The sequence below is a fragment of the Sturnira hondurensis genome, unplaced genomic scaffold, assembly GCF_014824575.4.
Source record: "Sturnira hondurensis isolate 20B ecotype Veracruz unplaced genomic scaffold, ASM1482457v3 Scaffold0004998, whole genome shotgun sequence".
Classification (NCBI taxonomy): Eukaryota; Metazoa; Chordata; class Mammalia; order Chiroptera; family Phyllostomidae; genus Sturnira; species Sturnira hondurensis.
In genome coordinates this window covers 7,889,011-7,915,093 of record NW_028077629.1, presented here as the reverse complement: position 1 = coordinate 7,915,093, position 26,083 = coordinate 7,889,011, and the positions used below count along the sequence as shown (strand labels likewise).

General features: G+C 40.8%; 1 protein-coding gene and 1 long non-coding RNA gene across 3 annotated transcripts in view; one reads left to right on the top strand and one right to left on the bottom strand.

The window, feature by feature from the left end:
* Positions 1-26,083, top strand: part of LOC118987067 (uncharacterized) — a 54,397-nt gene that overhangs the window by 6,512 nt on the left and 21,802 nt on the right. Inside the window, exon 2 of the long non-coding RNA XR_005066507.1 lies at positions 4,058-4,115. This is a non-coding gene — a long non-coding RNA (uncharacterized LOC118987067). The remainder of the gene's footprint in view (positions 1-4,057; positions 4,116-26,083) is intronic.
* LOC118987065 (ATP binding cassette subfamily G member 2 (JR blood group)) overlaps positions 1-26,083 on the bottom strand; it is a 278,084-nt gene that overhangs the window by 245,643 nt on the left and 6,358 nt on the right. The gene's annotated exons all lie outside the window — the stretch shown is intronic.

Below are 26,083 nucleotides of genomic sequence, written 5' to 3'. Positions count from 1 at the left end.
TTTTTGTTTTTTAGGTTTGGGTATGAGTTGTTGTCATTTTGCTGTTCAGAGTTTTGATCATCTTCTTTTTCTTAGATATGTCCCTTTAACATTTCATACAATAAGGGCTTGGTGATGATGAACTCCTTGAACTTGACCTTATCTGGGATGCACTTTATCTGCCCTTCCATTCTGAATGATAGCTTTGCTGGATAGAGCAATCTTGGATGTAGGTCCTTGCCTTTCATGGCTTGGAATACTTCTTTCTAGCCCCTTCTTGACTGTAAGGTTTCTTTTGAGAAATCAGCTGATAATCTTATGGGAACCCCTTTGAACATAACTGTCTCCTTTTCCCTTGCTGTTTTTAAGATTCTCTCCTTGTCTTTAATCTTGGGTAATGTAATTATGATATGCCTTGGTCTGTGCTTCCTTGGGTCCAACTTCTTTGGGACTCCTTGAGCTTCCTAAACTTCCTAGAAGTCTATTTCCTTTGCCAGGTTGGGGAAAGTCTTCATTATGTTTTCAAAGAAGTTTTGAATTTCTTGTTCTTCCTCTTCTCTTTCTGACACCCCTGTGATTCGGATGTTGGAATGTTTAAAGTTGTCCTGGAGGTTCCTAAGCCTGTCCTTATTTTTTTTTTTAATTCTTGTTTCTTCAGTCTGTTTTGGTTGAACATTTCTTTCTTCTGCTCCAAATCGTTGATTGGAGTCCCAATTTCCTTCCAACCACTGTTGGTTCCCTGTATATTTTTCTTTATTTCACATTGCATAGCCTTTACTTCTTCCTCTATTTTGCAACCATACTCAACTATGTCTGTGAGCATCCTGATTACCAGTGTTTTAAACTCTGCATCTGATATGTTGGCTATCTCTTCATCACTTAGTTACATTTTTGGAGCTTTGATCTATTCTTTCATTTGGGCCATATTTCTTTGTCTTGGCATGCCTGTTTTGTTGGAAGGGGAAGAGCCTTAGGTATTCTCCAGGGCAGGCAACCCGCCCTGTGTTGTGGTGCTATATGTGGGGGAGGGATCTGAGAAGGAACAGTGCTGCTTGCTTAGCTCTCAACTGGCTTTCAGTCATTTTGCCCACTACCCACAAATAAATTGGGTCCTTCTGGTGCTAATTTCCCAGATGTGTGCGTTTGTGTACATTCTAAGACCCTATGGGCTTCTCCAGTGAACTGTTCTGTGAGTCTGGGAGTTTCTCCAGCTGCTGCAACCCCCACAGATTTTTACAGCCAGAAGTTTTGAGGTTTTATTTCTCCCATGCTGGAATTCTGGGTTGCATGATCTGTCTCACTCCCCAGTTGCTCTTCCCAGTTCATTCGCATGCAAATATAGGACCACCCAGCTGCCAGCTACCTTGCTGTCCACCCTTGTCTTCCAGGTCCTCCAGCTGCTACCTTGTCATGAGTCCTCTCTGCCACGGCTACCTGTCCCCACGCCTCCTACCAGTTTGGATGGATGTTTTTCCTTTAACTTCTTGGTTGTCAGATTTCTATACAGCTCAATTTTCTGTCAGTCCTGATTATTTTTTGTTTTTAAATTTGTTGTTGTCCTTCTTTTGGTTGTGCGAGGCATCAAAATGCATCAAAATGCATGGAGGTGCATCTCTGCACCTCCATCTTGGCCAGAAGTAGAAATGCAGAATTTTGTGCAGCAACACAGATAAACAAAGTCAGAATCTTCATTTTCATCAAGATCCTTGGGTGATTCACATGCACATTAAGAGTTGAGAATGTTCTCAACCTGCCTGTATGTTGGAATCTTCTGGGAGAGATTCTGAATTAATCGTATGGGTTTGTCTGGATTTGGGGTTTTAAAAGTTTCTGCAGGCTACTAAAAGTTCAGCAAAATTTGTAAAGAAATCTTAGAAGCCAAGATCACAGCACAAATATAAGTGAAGTGGTATCATTTTTTATTCAAATGGTCTTATTAAATGCAGTATTCTATGAACTGTCCCCAACATTAGAAAATATCCACTAATGCCCCCCCAACAAATTTAGGAGATTATATTTATAGAATATTTTGTTTCAAAAGTTGAGTGGCACAAACCCCTCCTTAGTCTCCCTTTTCTCTTTCACCCTTCTCCCAAAATTCTTGACCCTAAGAGGATAGGTTTTCTATTACATATAACTTTAATGAAACTTATGGTCTTCAGCAAAGCAATGGTAAAGTGAGATTCCATTTGTAACTATGACAAGTTGGCGTAAATGAAGGCATTTTAAAATAGAGGTGGGGCAGCCATTCTGGGGGAAATGCCTGGCATGTCTTGCTCCTTGAAATTTTGGATTGTTTGAACTAGTCAAAAGAACTTTTGGACTCGGCCAGAGGAACACTGTGTTTCAAACAGCTCTTTGTAAAGCTAACAGGAAAGCAGACATCCTGACTACCACAGGACTAAAAGTAAAAGACATTCTTTAGAACTGGCGTCCTTAGTTTATTAGCGCCCAATAGAAATTCCTTCCTTTTACTCATGTAATTCCTTTCCCTTTCTTATAAAAACCCCTTGCCTTCACGCCATTATCAGGACACTTGGGACCGATATCTGAATCACTGCTTACTGAATAGCTATTCTGTGATCTTAATTTAACATTCATTGCCTCTCCTTCTGACTTTTTAAAACTTTTAGGTTAGTATAATCAATGAAAATACTAAGGGTGGTTCAAAAAATTGTATTGCAGATTATTTAGGAACTGGAGAGATGAGAACAGAATAGGGGAAGAAACGGAGGAAGTAAAGAGATGAAAATGTTACCAGACAGGGACCGGGTGCTGAGCCAGTCTGCCTCAGGCTGGTGAGCTGTGTAAGGGTTCTTGCTATCATGCAGGAAAGATTTCACAGCATGAGTCCAGGTGATTCTGAGAGTACGTTTATTAAAGCTGGGCACAGGGAAACAAGGAAGGGCTTAGGATAGAAGGAGCAACTGGAGAGAAACTAGATAGGGCTGCTTTGTCTCTCTAGAATCATTATGGGAAAGAGGTGAGCCAGGGTGGGGCTGCTATCAGCTCCCTGGAGAGTCAGAAAAAAGGTGGTTAGGCTAGGACAAACTGCCACTGCCCCTTGCTCTCCTCATGGTTGCAAGTCTCATGGGGACTCTTGGAGTTTAGGAGATGCCTGCCTCTGGCGGAAGAGGGGGATGGGAAAGGCACAAGCATGGCCCCAGGAAGGAGAGCACTGGTCAGGCCCTTTGTTTTGAGGGTTTTTAAAGACTGGGAGTTTAGGGGTGATCTTAAGGGAGAATCTCAATAGAATATTCATCAGCTTTCCCAGGTGTGTTCTTTTAGGGTCTGGTCTCCACTGATTGGTCAGCACCAGGGCAGAGAGTCATTTGTTATTGCAGCTGGTCCTGGCATCACCAGCCTGGTTTTGCTACTTTTCTGGGCCTGGAGCTGAAAGAGAAGAGAAGCCTAGATGTTATCTCCAGGGAGGAAAGGTCAGGCAGTCTAAACTGGCAGTCTATACACCAACGGAGGAAAGGCCACCCTGCGGGGGGGGGGGGGGGGGGGGGNGGGGGGGGGGGGGCAGTCCAGCACCAGTTTTGCCTGTTAATAAGCACCTGGGGCCTTCTGCCCTGGGCCTTGATGGCTTTCCGGATCTAGCTGTAAATTGCTTGGCTAGTTTGTTTAGCTATCTGGCTCAGTTTGCCCACTCCACTCACCAAGGAATTTTCCTAGCTTCTTACTATATTGCCTTAAAAGAACTGAGGGAAAGACCAGAGTAAGGAAGTATCACCTGTTCTTTCCGATTTTGTAAACTGTTAATGACTGTTAATTGGATTCTAACAAATGAATTCAATGATCCAGGGCTTCAGCTAAGTACCACCTATGGCTAGTTTCCAAAGAAAGTTGTTGTTAGTAAGTTGTAGGACTACTTTGCCAAAGTAGTTTAATTAGAATGTTCCAATATTTGAGCTCCAAAATAACTTGAGAGCTACACCTAAGAAACTAGTTTTTCTTTAAACTAGAGAAAGAAAGTGGGCAACTGACTGTTACTGATGGTGTCAAAATAGGAAGTTTGCACAAGGTTAATTTTTACAGATTAACCTGAGATAGCTTTTCTCTATTTTTGTTCCAGAAAGTCTTGAAGCAGCAACTGGACCAAAGGTGTTTCAGTTAAAAACCTGAAAAGAAAGGTAATCATCTGCATATAATTATTCCCTTATAAGCACTTTGCAAATCTTTCCTTTCCTCTTATCTGCTTCTCTAGTTTTCTTCTCTCAGAGCAGGAAAGGATTTTACTTTTTCTAAAAGAGCCAGTACGCCCCACCTAGAAAGAATGCAAGTAAGTCCGTCCCCTGCTACAAAAACATATTGACTACACTTGCTTAGGGTACCATTTAGACACAGGCAAGGACTTTGCTATAATGTTCAAAAGCCAACAGCATGGGCATAAGGTGGCTCACCCTCGGTTGTCACATGGGCTCACGTGTATGTAAAAGTTTTGCACATCTTCAGTACAATTTAGGTTCTGGATCAATTGGCCTTACTTGACAGAGCAAGAAAGCTCCATTTTATTTATTTTTCTGTTGCCTTATTGGGGACCGCTCTGCCTGGTTTCAGGAATTGTAACTACCCACCATGGCTAAGGATGAGTGAGGGATCTCTGGAATGCAAGCCACAGGAGACAAAAGCTTGTCTCTGGTAGCAAATGCTGCCTTAGTTTCCTCCCTGCCCCCAAAGCATGGTCAGAAGTCAGAGATAGGTAAGACTCCTCATAGCGAGGGGCAACCTAAGCCAGACATGATCATTTTGGAGGCCATCATGGAAGGACTCGGGGGACTGCAACAAAGAGCGAGCAATGGGCCCTAGCCCCCAGCTATGTGACACAGCCCAAGTCCCCATGTCCTCTGGGAGAAGCGCTTCCTGGCTCTAATCTACTTAAACCTGAATACCTGATGGGGAGGGGTGCAGCTCCTTGCCCTGCCAGAGCAGATCCCTGGGGGGAAAATCTGGCATCATAAAGAATTCCTAAAAAATCCTGTGAAACCTGCTTTGCTAAGAGTGTCTTCATCCATATGTTAAGGGTCTGAGCAGGAAACCCTAAAATTTCTGCAAAACCCCCTTCCTGACTGACACTGACTCAGACTAAACCCTTAGATTTCTTTGAAATGTTATCTACTGTTTGATTCTTGCTGCCTTGTATTCCTGTGTATTACAACCTAATAAAAACCCCTGGAGGAAGGGGCTCGAGGCCTTTTTCTTCTGAGAAACTGACTACCTCCAGGCCTTTTTCCTCGGAGAAACTGGCCACCTCTCCTCTCCAAGCAGATCATGTCTTGTTAGTGTTCACTTTCATCCATGGTGGATGGGTGGACTTGTGGGAAAAGTCGCCCTGACATTTCCTATAATAAAGGGGCACAGTTGACAGTGCTTTAAAGGAATAAAGGACATTGGCTACTTTTAGTGAAAGGGAATTGGTTATTCTCTCCATCAGAGAAGGATTAAGTACATTATTTTGGAGGCATTGGCTGTGGGGATTAGGACATGTATAGGAGTATTTGTTTTATAATTAGAGTCATGGATTCTGCATGGAAACAGACTTGAAATCTGGGACCTAAGCTGCCTCGATTTTTATCAGTTAAATACAAAATCTGTTTGTGAATCCCACAGAACAGGAAGGTCAGGTTGACCTGAACAATGCTACAAAGCCACTTAAGAGTGCTGCCAATTCTTCATTTTGGCTTTACTTTCTCCAAGCTGCTTCCTTCTTGGCCAAGCTGTTATCCTTTCATGACGCATGGCTACTAACAGGGACACATCAGGAAACATCCAAAAAAAAAACTCCTGTAGTTCTGTTTCCTTCGATTTCTAGTAGCAGAAAACCTTACAGTTTGTCCTCTTTCCTAAAGCACAGCCATCAAAGCTGTTTGTGTCTTGGGCTCTTCTTTAATGAAATGCTTGAAAAGTTTTTCAAAGACCCCAGGAGATTTCAACATTCCAGTTCATCACTATGCACATTACCCCTCTAGGTATGAGGTTTCTATGGTAAAGCCAGGATTCTAAAAATTATGTAAGCATTAAACCCCTAGGGTATGTGTTCCAATTACATTTTGAGTTACAAAAGTTCTTTTCTGTTTTGCAACAGTCAGGGTCTAAACTTCTCTTTTCATACTACCTTCCAGTATACACACTGATACAAATCACTTGGGGTAAAAAAGAATAACCTTGCAAATATAATACAAACAACTCACAGATACATACTTCATTCTGAACTGTCACCTTCTTCTTTCCCTTTCATAAAAGATACTCTCATCTTCCCTTTGTGTGTGGTCACCAGTCTAATCACTGCTTTCTTTACAATGTTTAAGAATCTCCATTCCCTCTGACCTTATCTTAGCTTAGCCCTTTATTAATTATTTCTGGATTGTTTTCTAGCTATTCTCTGCTAACACACTCCTCTAATCCAACCTAAACCACCCTGAATTTTGTTCCCAGCATAATCTTTATTTATTCTAAAACCTTCATTGCCTTTCAAAACACCGTATGTCCATCTCCCTACTGAAAGAATCAGCTCCAGACTTCTGAGGCTGAGAACCACAGCAACCACAGCCCTGTCTGGGGAGACCTCGTCCCACTCTTCTTTTGCAAGATAGCCATGAGCAATGCTAGAGGGTCAATGTGCATCTCCTCATCTTACCTCTTATTTCCTTACTTCTGTCCCTTTGCTCATATGCTTGTTTTTCAGGCCTTTCTCCACTCTCACACCTTCAAATCCAAGATATTTTAAGGCCAAGATTTTTTTAAGACCAACCTTCTCCATAAAGTATTCCATGACCACTCTAGCCTACAACAGTCTGCTCCTACTTTGAGCTCTTAACACATTCTCATTTCCATTCATTTGGCATCTTAATAACTTACTGTCTCTTATATGTCTCCAAAGCCACTGTCTTGTTCTATCACTTAACTTTGAGGTGTTTACATCTTATTCCCTCAAAGAAATCATTAGCTCCTCCATTCAATCAACAAACAAAAGCCAGAGCATAAATAGATTACAGTTGTTCATGTGGAAAACAGTACAATGATTAATAAATAATGACACAAGAATAAACTCTTTGTTTTGTGTACTCACAACTGTAAACCTACTTATGTCACACCCTGCATACACTGGGTTTACTATGCTGGGTGTGGGGAGAAGTCACTGTTTTCTCCTTATACTGTGGATCTCACAGCAGTATTTTGTCGATTCATAACAACTTGGTTACTAGAGACACTGCCACACTCTTCATCCAAGGGAGAAATCTGTCAAAGGCATTAAAGAATATTAAAGGCTAATTTTAATGTACATTTTCTAGGTCTTTAACTCTGTAGAATGACTATTACATGAGTTCGACTGAACTCCCTGCCTACTGGTATGGTTTTAAAAAACTCATTTTAATATTACTATCAGAAGAAGACTCTGTAATATGGCTTACCACCAAGTACTACAGACAGAGCTGGATTCCAGGCTACTTCTTTTAAACCAAAATCTTAGTGATGTGGAGCTGTCAGTGGTTTGAACAAGTGCTCTTCTGCCTCTGAGACCAGGAGAACATGCAATCTACACATTGAAATTAGGTTTTCTTGATCCTTTCCAGGGGTGCTTTTGTGGGCTAAAATTCTATTCAAAAGTTTACTTGGGGAAGTTTCATGCTTATGTGAATTCCCCGTATGTACACATTAAAATTTGATTTTCTCCTATTTAAAAAAAGTTTACTTGGGTTTTAAAAATTAATATTTGGTGAATAAAGTTACAAATTCAAGTCTCTACCTTTCCCTAAACCTATAAGTTCAGTTTGCAAATGCTATTGCTCTATTTGTAAATCTAGCAAATTTTATTATTTCCTTCTTAGAGATCTTTCAACAATGTTTGGTCTAATCTTTAAACTCAGACAATTTAACACTCCCACTTTAAACTGTACTTGGAAGAAAAATAATAACTTTTCCTTAGTGTGTCGGGGGTCCCTCTAGACCACCCCCACGTTCAGAGATTCATGGGAGAATTCCACATTTATAGAAGGATTTACAGAACTCGGCGCTAAGATTTATGGCGATGCAGTGAGGACACATGGCTGGAGAATAAAGGAAAGACACAGGCAGAGCCCAGAGCCTCCGTCTGCAGTTCCCTTATGTCCCTTCCCTCCCCTCCCTCCACCCTACCAGGGGTCACGCAGAGCACACTTCTCTCAGCAATGAAAATTCAATCACAAGCTGGCTAGAAACTTAGAGCCCGAGTTTTTTATTGGAGGCTGGGTATGTAGACACATTCTGCCTAGAACATATCAAAATTTCAGACTCCCAAAAGGTGGGCAGACATTCAGTATAAACAATATTGTTTTCACAAACAGTCTAAGCAAATTGGAGCACTCTTATCAATGAACTGTTGGGTGTAACAGCCATGACCCAGATGCCAGATGGCAGCCAAGGACTACCCTCGGGAGCAGGTCTTTCTAAGAATAGCAGTCTCCGACTTGCTGCGTTAACTCTTTTCGACACACTAAGGTACTCCCATTTTCTAATTTAACAAGTGAAAGTTTACCAAGTGCTAAATGACCCATATAAAGCAAATAATTAAAATCATTAATATGGCTAACCTTAGTTATTTTAAATATTCCATCATTGAGACTTCTGCCAAGATGGAGACATAGGTGGAAACACTGTGCCTTCTCCCACAACCAAGTTCGAATAAAACAAAGGTTTGGAGAAACAAAGACACAACCAAAGGACAGAAAATTGAATTATACGGAAGTCCGACTACATCTAACCATTCAACGGGGATGGTAAGAGGGGCGGAGCCAGCAGCGAGCAGGGTCGGGCAGGACAGGGCCCCCGACCCAGGCGCGCAGGCAGATGAGAACCAGCTGGGGTGCGGGGCAGACCTCGGGCGCATATTCGCGCACAGTGAGACAGACCACTCAGGCCCCAGGGGGCGAGGGCTGACAGCGGTGGCACACTCGCGTGCAGTGGGACGAAATGCGTGGGCCAGGTGACGGCAGTAACTGCAGCACCGGTGAGGGAGGGCCGTGGCGGCAGGCGGCAGACAGGACGCCAGAGTCCCTCTTTGACCCCGCCCCCACATACAACATCACAACCCAGCGACTTAGTTGCCCTGTTCTAGTGAACATTTTAGGGCTCTGATCCTGCTATGGAACAGGCAAGAACAACCCGAAAGATGGCACAAGAAGAACTCAAAGTCCAAGAGCCAATAACTCTCAGCGACCAAGAAATTGCCAGCCTCTCAGAAGCACAATTCAGGACACTATTTATCAGGATGCTCACAGAACTGGTAGATTATAGTCACAAATTAGAGGAACAAAGTCACAAATTAGAGGAATATATGGCTAAACTAATTGAAATGAAGGGAGATGCACAGGAAACCAATAGTGATGGAAAGGAAACGGGGACTCAAATCAATGGAATGGACCAGAAGGAAGAACAAAACATCCCACCAGAAAGGAATGAAGAAATGAGAATTCAAAAAAATGAGGAGAGGCTTAGGAACCTCCAGGACATCTTTAAACGTTCCAACATCCGAATTATAGGGGTACCAGAAGGGGGAAAGAAACAGCCACGAGTGGAAAACATATTTGAACAAATAATAAAGGAGAACTTCCCCAGTCTGGCAAAGGAAATAGACTTCCAGGAAATCCAGGAAGCTCAGAGAGTGCCAAAGAAGTTGGACCCAAGAAGGAACACACCAAGGCACATCATAATTACATTAGCCAAGACCAAAATGAAGGAGAGAATCCTAGAAGCATCAAGGGATAAGGGGACAGTCACCTACAAAGGAGTACCCATCAGACTGTCAGCGGATTTCTCAAAAGAGACCTTACAGGCAAGAAGGGGCTGGAAAGAAGTATTCCAAGTCATGAAATCCAAAGACCTACAGCCAAGATTGCTTTATCCAGCAAAACTTTCATTTAGAATGGAAGGACAGATAAAGTGCTTCTCAGATAAGGTCAAGTTCAAGGAGTTCATCATCACCAAGCCCTTATTATATGAAATGCTAAAGGGACTTATATAAGAAAAAGAAGATGAAAAATATGAACAGTGAAAGGACAGCAAACACACAGTTATTAACAACCACACCTAAAACAAAAGCAAACCAAGAGGACAGCTAGATCAGGAGTGGAACCATAGAAATGAAGAACACATGGAGGGTTAGAAACAGGGGGGTGGGAGGGGGAGAAGGGGGGAGAAGGCACAGAAAATAGCATAGATGGTAGGTAGAAAATAGATAGGGGGGAGGGTGAGAATAGTGGGGGAAATATAGAATCTAAAGAACTTGAGACACGTGGTTATAAACTAAGGGGGGCAGAATGGTGGGGGAGGGAGGGTGTGGGTGGAAGGGATTGAAGGGGGGGAATAGAACAACTGTAATGGTATAATCAATAAAATATATTTAAAAAAATCCATCATTTTCTACAAACTTAGTAAGATTTCAACTTTAAATCAAAAACCTAAATTATTTGATTACACATTTGCAATTGGACCGATAAAAGTGTTCTTATATACTAATAGGCCAAATTCTATTCAATAATATGAATACATAAAATACCAAATAGGAGGAAATTCTTTAATACAAGAACAGTAACATGGATTTATCTTAAACATTTCTGTGATTAATCTCAACTCTTCCTAGAGTAGGAAGATGCTCTAATACAAAAGAAACTAAATGTCACACTAGCACTGTTGGCAGATATCCCAGCATTTGACGTAGCACGATCTGGAAACGGGATTTTTGCAGGAAGTGATTTCTTGCCCTGACCCTGATTTGTGCTGGATAGGTAACTCCAAGATGAGTTGTTGTGATATTCTTGCATTTATGTTACATAGTAGCTAATTCTTCTGAGTGCCAACTGACCTCTGCAATTTATTCTCGATTAAGCATTGATAGGATACTGCTTTGTTTTTTAATTATGAGGGGAGAACTTAGTGCAATTGTCATGTTGGTCTAAAGTGAAAGCCTTTTGAATATAATGGAGTCTTTATTCTTTCATATTTCTGCTATCTTTTAGGACTACACATTTTTGTAGGTACAAAAATGATATCACATATTCATTGCTTATGCTTTTATCTATAAAAGCACAAGTTGTGGTTACAACTTGGGAAGTCATTTTCCCCCTATTTTTTTGAGTAGTTTTATGTTCTGAACAAAACCGTGTAGAAGGTATAGAGATTTCTCCTGTATCCTCTACTCCCCCTAGCAAATACACACTCCTCTTCTACCAGCACAACCCACAAGAGTGGTAACTCGTTGATCAACTGATGAGCCTCCATCAACCATCACAGTCATCCAAAGTTTGTACATTATATTAGTATTCACTCTTAGTGTGCAGTCTATGGATTTGGACAAATGCATAGTGATACATTATCCATCATTGTGATATCATACAAAATGCTTTTCCTGCTCTAAAAATCCAATGGCAACCACCAATCATTTTCCTGTCTGCATAGTTTGTCTTTTCATCGATGTCATATAGCTGGAATCATGCAGTATGTAGGCTTTCCAGATTGACTTTTGCATTTAATGATATGCATATAAGTTTCTTCCGTGCCTTTCATCATTTGATAGCTCATTTCTTTTTAGCACTGGACAGTATGCCATTTTCCGGGTGTACCGTAGTTAATCCATTCACCTACCGGACGATATCTTGGTTGTTTCCATTAGGGCAATTCTGAATAAAGCTGCTTCAAACATCTATGTTGAGGAGTTTGTGAGGACAACTTTTCAGCTTATTTAGGTAAATATCAAGGAATGTGACTGATGGATCTGTGTAAGAGTATGTTTCATTTTGTAAGAAACTGCCCTAGCCGGTATGGCTCCGCAGATTGAGTGTTGGCCTGTGAACCAAAGGGTTGCCTGTTCCATTCACAGTCAGAGCACATGCCTGGGTTGCAGTCCAGGTCCTCAGCCGGGGGTGAGTGAGAGGCAACCACACATTGATGTTTCTCTCTCTCTCTTTCTCCCTCCTTTCCCCTCTCTCTAAAAATAAGTAAATAATGTTTTTGTTTAAAGAAAGAAAAGAAATTGCCAAACTGTCTTCCAAAGTGGCTGTCCCAATTTGCTTTCCTCCAGGAATGAAAGAGAATCTGTACCCTGGCCAGTATTTGATGTTGTCAGTTTTCCGGATTAAGGTCTTTCTAGTAGCTGTATAATGATATCCATTGTTTTAGTATGTAATTCCACAATGACATATGAAATGCTTATTTATTATATGTATTATTATATGTATTAATATATCTTCTTTGATGAAGGTCTGTTCAGGACTCTTGCCCATTTTTTAATCAGGCTGTTCTCTTATTGATGAGGTTTAAGTGTTCTTGGTATATTTTGGTTAACTGTCTGTTATCAGATATCTTTTGCAAATGTTTTCTTTCAGTCTGTGGTTGTCTCCTCATTCCCATGATGGTGTGTTTCACAGATCAAATATTTTCATTTTAACAAAGCTCAGCTTAATAATTATTTTTTTGGTGGGTGATACCTTTGATGTTGTATCATTAGGTGTAGGTGACTTATACCCAAGGTCATCTATGTTTCCTACTACATTATCTTCTAGGGGTGTGATAGTTTTGTATTATCTATTTAGGTCTATGATCCCTTTGAATTAATTTTTATGAAGGTATGAGGTCTGTGTGTGGATTCATTTTTTTTGTATGTGAGTGTCCATTTGTTCCGGTACCACTTGTTAAAAACTGTCTTTGCTCTGTTGTTTTGCCTTTGCTCCTTTGTCAAAGATCAGTTGACTATATTTAGGTGGATATTTCCTGGGTTCTCTGTTCTGTTGCATAATCTATTTGTCTATTCTTTGGCTGATACCCCACTTTCTTGATTATTGCAGCTTTATAGTAAGTCTTGAAGTCAGGTAGTGTCAGTCACCAGCACAATGTTGAAAAGCAGTGATGAGAGGGGACCCCCCGGGCCTTCCTCCTTGTCTTCTTGAGAAAGCTAATGTCTTACCCTTAAATACGATGTCAGCTGTAGGCTTTGCATATACGTTCTTCATTAAACTGAGGATGTTCTCCTCTGTTCCTAGTTTGAGGAGAGATTTTAATCATGAATGAGTATTAAAGTTTGTCAAACGCTTTTGGTGCATGTATTGGTAGCAATTATATGATTTTTCTTCTTTAGCTTGTTGATTTGATAGATTACCTTAATTTAGGTCAAATGTTGAACCTGCCTTGGGTGTCTATATAAATCCTACTTGGTATATAATTTTTGGTGTATACTCCCAAATTGTGTATAACTCTTTTTGTACATTGTTATATTTAATTTGCTAATATTTCATTGAGAATATATGTATCTATGTCATGAAAGATATTGGCCTTTAGTTTCCTTGTAATGTTTTTGTAATGGTCTTGCTATTAGGATAGTGCTTGTCTCATAGAATGAGTTAGGAGTTAGGAAGTATATTTCCTTGCCTTTCGTTTTCTGAAAGAGATCATAGAGAAATGGTATACTTTCCCCCTAAATGTTAGGTGGAATTTCCCAGTGGAGTTCTGGGCATGGTGTTTACTGTTTTGAAAGCTTATCAGAAATACGGAACAGGCTGGCAGGGTCCAGAGGGGAGAGGGGTGAGAATCACAGGGGAAAAGGGGAAGGACTCACATGAACAAGTATAATAACGTGGACAATAACTAAGGTGGGGGACAGAAATGGGAGGGAGATGGGGAGCACTGGGGGCGGGCAGGGCTGGGAATATAAGACAGAAAACTGTACTTGAACAAGAATTAAATTTAAAAAAAGAAAGCTTATCAGTTATTGATCCAGTTTCTTTATTCAAATAGTCTACTAGCCTTTTTTCTTTAGACAAGATAGTTTTATTGTTTTGAGGGGCTTTGAAATACAGTGTTTGCTGTCTACTTGTTATCTGGAAGAATTTTCCATATCAATTATTCTAAAAAATTGTTAGGTGTATTAAAAATCTAATTCATCTATGTTTAATAATTGGATAATCTAGATTTAATGACAATTATTTCCAATATGTAGATATTTTAATAAACAGTATATTCATTATTTATTAATTTTTGCTTTTCCTTCAACATTGTAATTTTACTAGGCCTGAGCATAAAAAGCATTAGCATCAAAACTTTACAGAATGGGCATCAGGAGAGAGAATGGAAATCACTGAAACAATAGTGGACTATGCTTTACCTCTAGGAACCACGTAATTCCTAGAAGGAGGTGATTGGAGACATTTAGTAAAGTTCCTGAGCGTGTGGTGTGGGCCAGCTCTATAAAGCAGCTTAAGAGCTCAGCAAGAATGGCTTTCAGTTCCTTCAGGGATTTTTTAAAAGGGCACTATATCCCAGTACTCTTTTTATTTTATTTTATTTATTTATCTTAAGAGAGGAAGGGAAGGAAAGAAAGAGAGAAATTTCAGTGTATGGTTGCTTCTTGTGAGTCCCCTGCTGGGAACTGGCCTGCAACCCAGGCATGTGCCCTGACTGGGAATCGAACCACGATCGTGTGGTTCAGAGGCCTGCGCTCAATCCACTGAGCTACGCCAGCCAGGGCTATATCCCAGTACTCTTGAAGACACAGAGGTCACTATTATGTGAAAGACTGAAGACATCTGTGACTGAGTCAAAAGTAATTCACAAGAGGTAATATATGAAGGAGAAGAAATTTTAGGAATAACTTAAGCAATTAATTTTATTTTTCTTTTTAGGAATGCATGAAGTAACATATCTCTAACACAGCTCTTAGAGTTATAGAGCCTTTTCAGTAAGTAGAAAACAAAATTCTAAATGTAAGGAAAGCATTTTTCAGTTTAATTAGCAGTGATTGTGCTGGTATATAAGATAATAGTAAAATAATAATGAATTTTAAATTGAAGAGAATATGGTATTAGCAGTATATTGAGTTTTTTCTTGCTAAAAGATAAACTAAAGACAAAACAAATATGCAGACAAAAATCTCCTTTGGTATTCACCATTTTCCACAATTGTCAATGAGTTTTGACAGTTTTAATAGGACTGAAAAGTTTTCTTATGTTTTGTGCCTAACTGGTGGACCCCTCTTTATACACATCTTTAAAAAGACATGTCATTTTTAAAAACCTAAGCACCCTCCAGAGAATTTCTTTATAGGCATGCCAGACAGTTTAGAACATTGCAAATCGTATGTGAATTGGTAACGTAATATCTCTTGATCTCATTAGATATGATTAAGTATAAGAATGTAAGTAGTCCAACATTTTTGTGTTAGTTAATGGGACAATAACAAATTGCAAACCCATTCATAATTGATTTTGAAATGCTCTCTCCAGCAGCTTTAACTTCCCACTTAGTTTTTAGACTCAATTCAGTGATTTAGGATGCAGCTTCAAAGCAAAAGGAATGGTGGAAATATTCCCATAAGGCTGAGTATGCTACCTGAAATTAATATAATATTGTGTGCCAACTATACATTAATAAAGGTTTTTGAAGAAAATTGTGCTACCAATAGTTAGAGATAAATAAATACATTTTTAAAGAGTAGCATCAGCAAGAATTGATTTATCTGAGTTTGTTAAGAAGAGAGAACAATTTGGTTTATTAAGAAAGAGAATGTGACAGAACACTTAAGAGCCATATCCAACATCTATTTTTCATCTCCCTGCCCTGTCCTCAGCATGTAAGTCATGTCCAAAAGAAGAAATAATTACAATATAATATAATATAATATAAAAGATTAAAGATATACAATAAAGAATTAGTGGAGCCCTGGCTGGTGGGGCTCAGTGAATTGGATGCCAGCCTGCAAACTGAAAGGTCACCTATCAAGGCACATGCCTGCGCTATGGGCTGGATCCCCACTGGGGACAAACAAGAAGCAACCCAATGATGCTCCTTCCCTCTCTTTCTCCCTCCCATCTCCTCTTTCTGAAAATAAATATAAAACTTTTTTAAAAACAGAGAATTAGTAGAATTTAGGGAACACTTCAGAATACTTTCAAATGACCAAGATAATTTGGGGAATAAAGAAGTTCTCTCACAAGCTGATATAGTCAAACTACAATTGCGTTGAGGTGGGGGAGTGAACAGGATAGGCAATAAATGTAATTAGGGAGGTAGGTTGGAGAAGAAAGTCTTTCCTGATATTCTATTTAAGATACAGTCAAGCTTGGTCAGTTTTCTCTTCCTAATTTGTATGTCAAAAGTGTTTATAGTGATTTTTGGGAATTAGAGCTTTCAGCATATAGCTAGCTCATGAATAAATTGACTGTACTCACACTGTGTAGGGCACAATGTGAGCATATGTCCCAATTTGTACAGGAAAGTCCCAGTTTAAATGGATTGCCCAAAGTAATTATTAAGTGTGCCCACTTTCACTCTAAAAAGTAAATATGGCCCATGACCACTGTGGCTCAGTTGGTCAGGTGTCATCCTGCAAAGCAAAAGGTCATGGGTTCAATCCCGATCTGGGCATATGCCTAGGTTGCGGGTTGGGTCCCTCATCAGGGCTTGTACAAGAGGCAACTGATGTTTCTCTCCCTCTTTTTTTCCTTCCCTTTCCCTCTCTCTAAAAATAAATAAATAAAATCTCTAAAAAGTAAACATGGTGGGACTTCCAGTCAAAATGGCAGTGTTGGCAGACACTGCTCACTTCTTTACACAACCACATCAAAATTACAACTAAAATATAGAACAACCATCACTAAGGAACATCAGAAATTGAGTCAAGTGAAAGTTTGACAACTATGGAATTAAAGAAACTACATCCATCCAAACTGATAGGAAGGGCACGGATGCAGAATGAGCTGGTCCCTCACCAACGTATGGTAGATAAAAATCCAGGAGTGATATCTAGGGAATGAGGTCTCCCAACCCCCTACCAGGTTCCCAAACCTGGGGTTCCAGTGCCAGGAAGATAAGCCCCCACAACTTCTGACTGCAAAAACCAGTGGAGATTGAGTAGGTAGAAGGAAAGTTGGAACCCCAAGCAGTTCCTCTTAAAGAATCCATACATGCACTCTCGTACTCAAACTCACTCCATTTGAGCTCCAGCACAGGGGTAGAAGCTTGTAAGGCATCAGCGGTATACAGGGAAAAACTAAAGTGTCTGGCATCAAAGTAAACAGAGGCTATCATCCCTTTTCTAAAGCCTCACCCCACAGAGCCAATAAGCTGCTGCCATATCTGAGACTCCTTCAACCTGTCTAACACTGTTTGACTCCCTTTGGAGATCTCTAGAGACTGCCCTACCCAATTTTTGGGCCCACCCAAGCTGCTTTTCCGTGTGAGTGGCTGGTCTTGACTCATGCTTCAAACTTCCTAAATCCTCACAAACAAGCAATAGCCAACCTCAGTGAGCCCCAGGCCTGGCATTGGCAGCATGAAAAGTGGGGACCTAAAGCCAAGATTATTCTATTCTACTCAGCAAAGCTATCATTTAGAATAGAAGGTCAGATAAAGAGCTTCCCAGACAAGAAAAAACTAAAGGAGCTCATCATCCCAAACCATGATTGTATGAAATGTTATTTAAGAAACTTAACAAACTTAAGAAACTTATTTAAGAAAAGAAGGTCAAAACTATGAACCACTAAATGGCAAAAAATACAAATCCATCAATAATTGAATCTAAAAGAAAAAAAACTAAACAAACAAGAAGAAGAGAGAAAGAGTCATGGATATAGAGAGTGTTTTGATGGTTGCCAGATGTGAGCGGGGCACGGGGGAATGGATAAAGATGTGAGGGATTAAGAAGTATGAATAGATACCATATTTTACCATGTATACTGTGCTCCCGTGTATAGTGCACACCCATGTTTTTGGCTCAAACTTTCAGGAAAGAAAATCTTTTATTTTAATTTTTTAATTTAATTTTTATTTATACTTAGAAACAAAACCAATGATGATATTCTAGGGAATTATTCCGCATATGGATATCATTATTGCTCTGTAGAGTTACACTTTTAACACAGAAGCATAAAGAAAAGAATGAAAGATTTATATGGATACAGAATTAGTACTACCCATGTATAATGTGCATCCTTGTTTTTCCCTAAAAAATGTGGGCAAAAAAGTGTGCATCACATATGGCAAGATGTAAAGTACAATATAGGAAATGAAGTACCCAAAGAACATAGGCATGACCCATGGGCATGAACAATGGTATGGGGATTGCCTGTGGAGGATGCTGGGTCCAGGGGGGACAAAGGAAGAAAATCATGACAACCGAAATAGCATAATCAATAAAAATATAATAAAATAAATAAATAAAATTTAAAAGTAAATATGGTTGTTCTAGCCTTAGAGGAAAATACAAATAATCTTTGACTAGGCTCTGGCGCCCTCTTTTGATTAAAGCATGAAACGTCTTTACAGAAAAAGTTTTTTGAGGTTACATTGGTGAAAGTCACATTCTGATATGCTATTCTGAGAGGAGAAACCACCACAAAAATATGAACATCCCCAAATGGATCATCTACCCCTTGCCCCCAAAGACCTCAGCTTTGAATTTCATGTCTTCAGACTAATCACTGAATGCTCATGATGGTTGTGGCTGACTGGACTCCAGGACCCTCTTCCCACATCTGGTGCTCTGTCATGCTCTCTAACACTGCTTCTGTCTTACTTCTTGGTGCATTCAGTAGACACATAGGTGATTTTCCCAGTATGCTGGCCTCTGACTATCCTGAACTTCTCTAACGCTTTGTTTCCCTCCCTGCCCTTGCTGTGCACTTCCCGGCCACAACACAGGCATTCTCATTATCAATTTTACATTATGTATCTCACTCCCTGACTACCCTATCTCATCTCTCCACCTAGGTCTTTCTAATAACCCAACTTTATTAAACTTTTGGCCCCCACAAGGACCAATCGTCCATTAATTTTACTAGTATTTTACTATGCCTCATCCCACACTGTTCTTTTTAGCCTCCATACCAGCTAAAATTCAATCATCATCCATTGTAGTAACACCCTTGCAAACAACCTTAATTCCCTCACTCATCTTTTGCATTGCCTCTTGCTTGGCAAAACTGCAAACTCTAGCTAAATTCCGGTCCCCCCCCCCCCACTCTAGGCCTACATCTCTGCAGCTGAATGTGGGTAGAGAAAAACACGTAAGAATGATGATTTGTCTGATTTTAAATTTCATGCTCAAGGATGTTAATGCTGGGACTTCTCAATGGTGCCCAACAACTCTTACCCTATTTCCTTATACCATTCACTTTTCTATTTTCCTTTTTTAGCATGTTGTGATTTCTTTCTCCTCGGTACTCTCTCCCATAGTCATTCTCAGCTGATAACTTCATTCCCTATTTTACTAAGAAAATTCAAGCAAGTGGAAGAGACTTCTAGGTTCCCTGCAATATATGTGCTCACCTACAAGCACACTCCGCCTTCCCTCCTATTATTCTGCCCAGACGAACTGCCCCTGCTCCAGTCTGAGGCCAAGGGCAATGTCTTCTCTCTTTTGTAAAGCCCATCTCCTCTTTCCTCATTCAGTGAGAACAACTTTCCCCTTTCTCTTCTATATCATCAGATATATAGATAGTATTATCTATATGGTACATATTTATGTACTGTGTACTTGTGCATCTATATAAGTATATCTACATCCATATCTACCCCTTTCTACAGAATCATTCCCAAAAGCACAAAGACATGTTGCTATTTATTTCTCTCATCTTAACGTTTCTTTTCATTTTCCAACCACGGCTCTATTGCTGCACTCTCTTTCACAGCAAAACATCAAAAGAATTCTCTATAGTGGTTTCCCCAGTCCCTCTCTCATTCTCTCTGAAATTCACTCAATCAGAACCACAAGAGACACTACACCAAGTTGCTGTTTTAAACTCCTAGTTGTGAAGAGGTTTATATGCAGCAACAAGAATAGGAGAAGCACCCCAGAGGGGGAAGCTCTGGTCTGCTCTATAAGGAGAAAGCCTATTCCCTGAGTTTACAGGGCTGCCCGCTGATGTCTGCAGAAGCCTGGGGAGGAGCCGAGAGTATAGATTCTAAGGGTGTCAAGCCAATGGAGATAAACTATAATAATCAAGCCATATTCACTGATGTGGGAAAATCTCAAATAAACAATCTAACTATGTACCTAAAGGAACTAGAAAAAGAACAACAAACAAATTAATAAAAAGATCAGAGCAAAAATAAACAAAATAGAGTAAAAATAGAACAGATCTTTACTAAAAAGATCAGAGCAGAAATAAACAAAATAGAGTAAAAATAGAATAATACAAAAGATCAATGAAACCAAAGGCTGGTACTTTGAAAAGATAAACAAAATTAATAAACCTTTAACCAGATTCAATAAAAAAAGAGTGAGGGCCCAAATAAATAAAATCAGACATGAAAAGGTTGAAGTGACAACTGACACCACAGAAATACAGAGGCCAACCTCAAGAAACAAGAAAAAAATAACTGAACACATTGACTTGGGTAAACAACCCCAGATTTTGGAGTGTAACTTGTTGGTTGAACGCTGAGGATAGTGCTAACAGTTTGAAAAGATTAGCTAACAAAAATCAGCACTCAATGATAGCATAGTATTAATGAAGTTGAAATGCCAGCAATTGCCTAGCATACTGCAGTTAAAAAAAAAAAAGACAAGTTTTGGAGAAACAGAAATAGACCCTCACAAGCAACCTACTTAGCTACCTCTTAACCAGACTTCTCCAGGAAGGTCACCAAGACGCTAGAAATACATTTGTGAGGCAGGTACCAGCATCCTTGAAGAGCTCTGTAGGTCAGAGGTACTGGTGAGTGAGGCTGCAATGAAAACGAATGTCCTAACCTCAGTGGGACTAATGGCACCAGGCGTGGTAAAGGCCAGGTCTAGTACAACTGCCAAAGGGGGCCAGAGGGATGGAGCTCAGAATCAGTGCTTTGACCTGCTGTGCTTTGTGCCAATGACTAATTGATAATAGTGTCCCAAGGAATCATAAATTGACAGCTTACTAAGATACTGCCTGACATTTGTAGGTGAAAAAAATCTGTCTGCCAGGCAGAACCTAACTGAAGTTGCCAAAGTGTGCCCTGTACCCAATACCCAGACCTGAGTCAGTTTAGAGACTGAGAGCACCTGTGAGGGGAAATCTGAGTACTTTTGAGAAAAGATCTTGCAACAGAGCCATAGGTGTGTACCATAAATCTTCCTTCAAGCCAGTGTTTCTTAACCGTGGCACTGCTTACACTTTGGACTGGGCGCTTCTTTGGTGTGGGAGAGTGTCCTGAACATTGCAGGATGTTTAGCAGCGTATCTGGTCTCTGCCCACTAGATGTCAAGTAGCGCTCGCACACATCCCTTTCCCCAGCTGTGACAGCCAGAGTGTTGGCCAAACCATTGTCCAGTCCTCCATGGGAAGGCAGATTACCAGAATTAAATGCAATAAAAGTACAGATAAAGTTGAGTTTCAGATTCAAATGATTGTATGGAGGCATACTCGTACTAAACATTACGTGTTGCTTATCTGAAATTAAAAGTTAACTGGGTGCCCTGTTGTCTGTTTGGGAACCCTGAGGGGCAAAATCACTCCTGGTTGAGAACCACTGATCTGAGAGAGTGCTTCTCAAGCTTTTAATGCACTGAGATCCTCATTAAAACACTAATTCTTGGGACCTATTCCCAGGATCCTGGTTTAGGATAACTGGAGTAATACCTATAAATTTGCATTTTATCCTCACCCAAGGACATTTTTTTCGTTGCTTTTAGAAAGAGAGGAAGGGAGAGAAAGAGAAACACTGATGTGAGAGAGAAGCATTAATTGGCTGTCTCCCATGCTTAGACTGGGGATCCTACCCCTGCCAGACAGGAGACTGAGCCCACAACCTAGATATGTCCTCTAACCAGGAATTGAACCCACAACCTTTTAGTTATAGGATGATCTCCAACCAACTGGGCCACACTGGCCAGGGCTGAATTTGCATGTTTAATGAGTTCCTAAGTGTTGCTAATCTTTCTGGTCTAGGGATTCATTTTAAATAGTACTTCCCCAGAACGATTTCCTGGGTGACTATACACTTGAGCAAAAAAGATATCCAATGCTTCTGTGGATTATTAGATACTACCTCTGAAATTACACTAACCCTCAGCAATACAAAATGCCACCAGGTTAAACAATTCGGAAGAATGACTTATGGAGATCAGCAGCCAGGGGAGAGTCTTAGCCTAAGTGAGTCTACCAATGGGTCCCCACAGGGAGTGACAGCTGTTATGGTTGGAAGCATCACATGGGGTCCCCTGCAGCTGCCCTCCCACCCCGCCTTCCCCTCTACCCAGTCAGGAAGCCGAAAGTAATACCACGTCCCTGAGGGAGCTGCAAGGACTAATGCTGACAATAGAGACTGATGATATAGGGGCAGTGATTTCTCCAAACTCCCCACTGATTTCTCCAAACTTTCTTATCTGGTACAAAAGTACGGCAATAGGTTATTGTGATCTTAACCAGGTGGCAATGTCGATCTTGGCAGCAGTTCGAGATGTGGTATCTTGAGTGGAAACAATACAGCATCTGGTAGCTGGTAGTCAACGACTGACCTATCAAATGCTTTCTCCTCCTTTCTGATGAATAAGGAAAGTCGAATGCAATTTGCACGTACATAGCAGAAACAACAGTGTACATGTATATTGGTGTTCTCTCTCCCATCATCATAACACAGTTAAGAGGGACCTTGATCTTGATATCCCAGAAGACATCATGCTGATCCTGTATATTAACATCATTATGCCAATTAGATCTGGTAAGCAGGAAAAAAAACAAGCATCAAAAATACCATATTTACATATTGAGGTGCAAAAGGGGGAGAGTTAAACCCTACGAAATTTAGTAGGCCTTGCCGTCTGGCACATGTTAAAACAGCCTTTTGAAAATGAGACACAAGTTGCTGTACCTTGTACTCCCATCACAAAGGAAAAAAACACACACGATACTTGGTGGGCCTCGTTCAAATGTGAAGGTAACCTCTGCGACCTTTGAACAGCTGCTCTAACCCATTCATTTGATAATCTGTAAAGCTACCATTTTTTAGTGGGACCAGGTACAAAGGCCTCCAGGCTTCAAGGGGAGCTGCTCTGCTACTTGGGCACTGGGACCTGGCAGACCAAACAGTATTAGAAGGGTCTGCTGCAGAGAGGGACTCGGTGTATGGTATGGCTGGAGAAGATCCTTGGGAGGATTCCCATGGCACAGACCTCCAGGGGGTTGGGAAAACCATATCCTTCTCTGATGACCGATAGTCTCCCCTTAAAAAGCAGCTTGTAGCCCTAGTTTTTGAGACTGAATATATGACCACATGGCACTGAGTGACTATGCAACCTGGACTTCCCATTTTGTGGTTCCCTGGACTACAAACCTGGAGGTACACATGCAGCAACTTTCCCATCATAATATAGGAGCAGTATACAGGAGAGCAGGCCCCTGCAGGTCTGGGAGGTACAAGTCATCCGTATGACCAGCTGGCTCCAGCTACCAAGTACCTTATCCTAACACTTTCCTACCTTTTCCTCAACCTGTACCTGTGCCTGGTTGGGGAATTCCCAATAAGCAGTTCACAGAGGAGAATAAAGTACAGGTCTAGTTCTCAGATGGATCTGCAAATGGTGCTACACTGACCCACGTGGATGTCCACTGTACTACACTCAAGCATGACCGCAGAGGACCATGCAGAAGGGAAACCCTCCTTGTGAATGGAACTTTGATGGATGCAGCTGGCTGTTTATTCCATGGCCTAAGATGTCCATAATGATTTATGGGCAGCGGTTACTAGATTGGCCAGCTCACTGGGGACTCGGAAAGAATTATTTGAAAAATTGGTAACAAGATGCACTGGGTATGGGCCTCTTGCAGTGGCACAGAGTGTGAAAATATTTGTGTGTCATGTATATGCCCATCAGGGAGGACCCATGACGGTGGGGCCTGTCAAACAGCAGATAAACAAGAGGATCTACTTTGTGAATGCCAGGATGCCTCTTTCTTCAGGCATCCCAGTGCTTGCTCAGTGGGTCCGTATTCAAAGTGATTATAACAGCATGGGCATGGAAGGAAGTGTGAACAATAGCATGGGTCTCACCTCCCCAAGGCCAGTCTGGCTGTATCTAGTGCTGAATGCCCAATCTGCCAACAGCAGAAGACAATACTAAGCCATGATATGGCACCACTGTCCAGGGCAACAGGCGGCTACCTTGTAGTAGTTAATTACGGTAGGTTCCTCCCATCATAAAGAGAACAGCTCTTTTTGCTCTCAGGGATTGCTACATATTCTGGATAAATACTTACTTTCCCTGCCTGCAGAGCTTCTGCTAATGGGATTATCATGAAGTTAGAGAATGGTTCATCTATGGCCATGGTATTCAATGTAACCCTGCTCTGACCATGGGCCTGTGTTATGACCAAGGAAGTTTGAAAATGGGCTCATGCTTTCAAAATCCACTCACTATACTCTCCTTATGCAGAAGCAGCTGGCTTGACAGAACAGTGAACTGTCCTGTTTAAGACTCAATTATACTGCCAGTTGGGACACTGTGAAAGGTTGGGTTTCTGTCCTATAGCATGAGGCATATGCCTTAAATTCGAAGCCAATGCTGCACAGAACCAGAATGCCCGGGTGTGGAGACCATGGAGAGGAATGACTCCTCCATCTACACTGACCTGCTAGGTGTTTCTCTAACACGTTAAACACACTTCTGCCTCCATTGCCTCTCCCCAAATGCTTTCCTCCACTCTATTTAAATAAAGTTGCAAAATCTGTTTGAGCCTTTCTGATTACTTCTTCCCTCACTATATTTTTCTCTCCAGCCCTTCTCACCTTCTAACATACTATATTACTTGGTTATTGTTTACCGTCTCTCTTCTCCCATTAGAAGGTGATACAGCCCTGGCTGGTGTAGCTCAGTGGATTGAGCGCCGGCCTGTGAACCACACAATTGCGGTTCAATTCCCAGTCAGGGCACATGCCTGGGTTGCAGGCCAGGTCTCCATTTGGGGGTGCACAAGAGGCAACCACACATTGATGTTTCTCTCTTTTTCTCCATCCCTTCTCTTGTGTCTAAAAATAAAATAAGTAAAATCTTTTAAAAATTTTAAGGTGGAATAATATAATAATATTTCATTATATGCATGTATTTTATTTTGTGGTAGTCATCCATTCATGGACGCTTAAATTTTACTTCCATTTTTTGGCTATTGTGAATAATGCTGCTACAAAGTAGGAGAGCAGATCTCTCCTTGAGTGCTTGTTTTCCATTCTTTTGGCGTATACCCAAAAGCAGAAATGCTGGATCATATGGTAATTCCATGTTTATTAATTGTTTGAGGAATGGTCAAGCTGTTTGCATTAGCAGCTGTACCATTTTTAATTCCTACTAGCAAAGCACAAAAGTTTTAGTACTTCATATCCAAGCCAAGACTTGTTATTTTCCTTAAAAAAAAATTCATCCTAGCCCTGGCTGATGTGGCTCAGTGGATTGAGCAGTAGCCTATGAACCAAAGGGTGGCTGGTTTCATGCCCATGCAGGACACCTGCCTGGGTTGCGGGCCAGGTCAGGTATCCAGTAGAGGGTGCGCAAGAGGCAACCACACATTGATGTTTCTCTCCCTCTCTTTCTCCCTCCCTTCCCCTCTCTCTAAAAATAAATAAATAAAATGTTTCTTTTTTAAATTCATCCCAGTGGGTATGAAGTGATATCACATTGTGGTTTTGATTTACATTTCCCTAATAATTAGTGATGCTGAGCATCCTTTCATGTGTTTATTGGCCATGTCTTCTTTGGAGAAATGTCTATTCAAGTACTTTGCCCTTTCTCAGTTGGGTTGTTCGGCTTTTGTCTTTGAGCTGTAGGAGTTCTTTATGTGCTTTAGATATTAACCCTGTATCAGCAACATGATCTGCAAATATTTTCTGCCATACTGTGGGTTGTCTTTTCACTTTTTTTTCTCCAATTTTTTTATTTAATTATTTTTCAAGTACAGTTTTCTCTCTATTACTCCCATCCCATCCCACCCCCCATGCTCCCCCCTCCCTCCCATTTCCACCCTTCTCAGTTGTTGTCCATGTATCCTTTATATAGGTTCCTCTAAATCCCTCCCTTATTTCCCCTGAAATTCCCTCCCCTCTCCCCTCTGGTCACTGTCAGCCTGTTCTCTATTTCAGTGTCTTTGGTTATATTTTGCTTGCTTGTTTG